Below are 2,973 nucleotides of genomic sequence, written 5' to 3' on the forward strand. Positions count from 1 at the left end.
TTTCCCATACCCCTCTTACTTTATTTTTAATTTGGTTTGTTTTAGTATGCATAACCCAGGATCGAATCCAAAGATGCTCCACTGAGGAGCTAATTCCCCTCCCCTTTTTAAAAGTTAGTGTTACTTTTTTTTATTTTGAGGCAGGTTCTCACTAAGTTAGCCAATCTGGCTGTGAACTTGTGAACCTCCTGCCTCAGCCTCCAAAGTAGCTAGGATTGCCTCTGTGTGCTGTACGTAGGAAGGGCATAAAACTCCATGGAAAAGTAATTTTTAGCCTAGAATGTCTTCCAAGTTTTTGAAAAAGGTTCTTAAACATGCAGATTCATGACTATTGCCTTTTCTGTGTTACTGGAATGAGATTTTTGATCAGAACAATCTCTTTTATTGTTTGTTTGTTGTGACAGGGTCTTGCTCTGTTTTTTAGGCTGGTCCTGAACTCACTGGGTAACCCAGGCTGGCCTTGAACTCTGGACAATCCTCCTGCCTCAGACTCTCAAATACTGGTATTGCAGTAGTGTGCCACCATGCCTGACTTGAAAAATCAGCTTGCAAAGTGCTTTGAATACATTATCTAGTGTCCATGCATATAAATAATCAGTTTTATAGTCTCTCATTCTCATCTTTTACTTTTGTACTTACATTTTGTATTTTACTGTACATTTTTAATGTAACAGAAGTATGATTCCTGTTTTGAAACTGATCATCCAGTCATAAATGAGTGGGGAAAATCTAAGCAATTTGCTACAGTTTAAAACAATAATAATAACATCTGATTTATTTAATAAGTCACACAATCTAGACATATTCAATCAGCTTTAAAGCAAGATGTGGCATTACTCAGTCACAGCCAACTCTCAACATGAGCCCATTGAATACATGTGACATTGTGTAGCATGAGTAATAAAAATACCTGTTTAGTGTTATTGTCAGTTGTCATCAGTGCTGACTACAGTTTTAAAATGCAAATCTTATTTTATGATGAGATTCTATGTGCTTACCCTAAGTCCAGCACTCTACCCATTTCCCTGAGAGAATTCTAAAATCAAATAGAAACAGTACCTTGATTTTTGATAAATTGGTGATTTTAGATCAATAAGGGGTGCATCTGTGCTATGTGTACTCAGTTTTACATCAGATTTCGCCCCTTTTCTCATCACTGGGACAACATACCTGTCCCCTGCAAGTTAAAGGAGGAAAGGTTTATTTTGATTCACAGTTGTAGCAGTTTTAGTCCATACTCAGCTGGCTCCTGAGCAGGGTGGCATCATGGAGGAGAGGCATCCACCACCTGCTCACCAGGAAACAATGTGAAGGTCGGAGCTGAAGGTTGGAGGGAGATAAGACCCACCTCCCCCTTCTAGGCCCCACCTCCTACCTGTAAGCTAGCTATCATGCCTCCATAATCTAGTCCCCCACGTGGGTGAGAGTTTGTGGGGGCATATTTACATAAACCGTAACATTCTGCCCCAGAGCCCCCAAAGACTCTTGCGTATCCCTTTATACAAAAGGCATTTAGTCCATCTCCAAGGGTTGCCAAAGTCCTAACAGTTTCAGCATTGCTGAAAAGTCCAAGTCCCAAGTCTCCTCTGAGACTTAAGACAAACTCTTAGCTGTAAGCCCCTGTAAATATCAAAGAGAAAGTTAAATGCTACAGACATACAATGGCACAAGATAAACATTACCATTCCTAAAAGAGGAATATAAGGATAAAACCAGTGGGGATTTCGGTGAAAAAGATTAAAACTCATCAGGGCAAATATTAACTGCTGTATCTCTGCGTTCAATCCCTGGGGCCAGTTCTAGAGAGATGTGAACTCTCAAGGGCTTGGGCAGCCCTGCCAGTGGTTGTAATCCTCGCAGCTTCTCTCTTGGGGTGGCTTTGCTCACTCTCTGCAGCTTTCCTCAGATGACCCATGGTCCGGGCATTTTCAACTTCCTGGGAAGTTTCAACCTCCACTGAACCCTTAGCTTTGCCTTCACAGCTTCACACGCTGCCCTCTTCAGGGGCACACCGCCTGGACTGTCAGGCCTTCTTCTACATCTGAGTGGAAGAATCCTTGACCCCACAGCTCTTGCATTCTTTGTGCCTATTAAATAGGAATCACATGGAAGGTGCCAAGGTCTGCCATGGGCTGCAGTACCAGGCCAGCCCCTTTTGAATTTTGACTGCTGAAGCCTGAGTGCCTTGATGGCTGAGCACTGTGAACACAATCTCGGGGTATTGATTCCCTAGGTAGCCCTTGTAAAGCAGGGTTCCTGGTGGCTTTCTTCTCAAAGCAAAATCTTCCACTTCTGCAACTTTGGCCCTGCAAAGGGTGCAGTCTCACTGGTTCCCATGGTACCATCAGGCCATCTTTTCTATGGTCTTGAGGTAAAATACTTGGCTTCTTTTTAATGCTAACATTTTCAGCAGCCAAACTCTCCTCTTCTCCAACTTTACAGGCTTCAGCTTTACCAGAGTTCTTTTCTGGCCAAACTCAAAGCGTTTGCATTTTTCAGTCATTCATTTTCACTTGATTTTCAGTATAAACTTGGTTGAAAGCAACAAGTAGTATCTGTCTACAACATAAATATTATGTTGCCTTGAAATTTCCTCTACAAGATTAATTAGTTTGCTGGTCTTCACTTTAGCCTTCCATAAAATCTGAGGATGTGAAAAATGCAGACAAAATTCATGCTAGAGTGTAACAGGCGTGGTCCTGAACCTCACTGCCGGTGGAGTTCTTCCTAACTGAAACTCCTAAGTCTGGTCTTTGGCGCCTGCTTTTTAAAAATCAGTCTGCTGGTCTTCTGAGCTCTGATCAGAATCTCCCATCAAGCCTGGCTTACAGCATTCCAAGACTGCTTCTCTAGCTCTGACCTTTCCAAGCTTTGCTGAACTCCTCCCTGGTACCAGTTCCAGAGGCTTCTAAACCACATATTCAAGTAGTGTCACAGTGAAAGACCCTGCCTGTCTGGTACCAAAATGTGGCT

Source organism: Cavia porcellus, unplaced genomic scaffold (assembly GCF_034190915.1).
Source record: "Cavia porcellus strain 051 isolate PalLab524CR breed Dunkin Hartley unplaced genomic scaffold, mCavPor4.1 scaffold_3, whole genome shotgun sequence".
NCBI classification, from domain to species: Eukaryota; Metazoa; Chordata; class Mammalia; order Rodentia; family Caviidae; genus Cavia; species Cavia porcellus.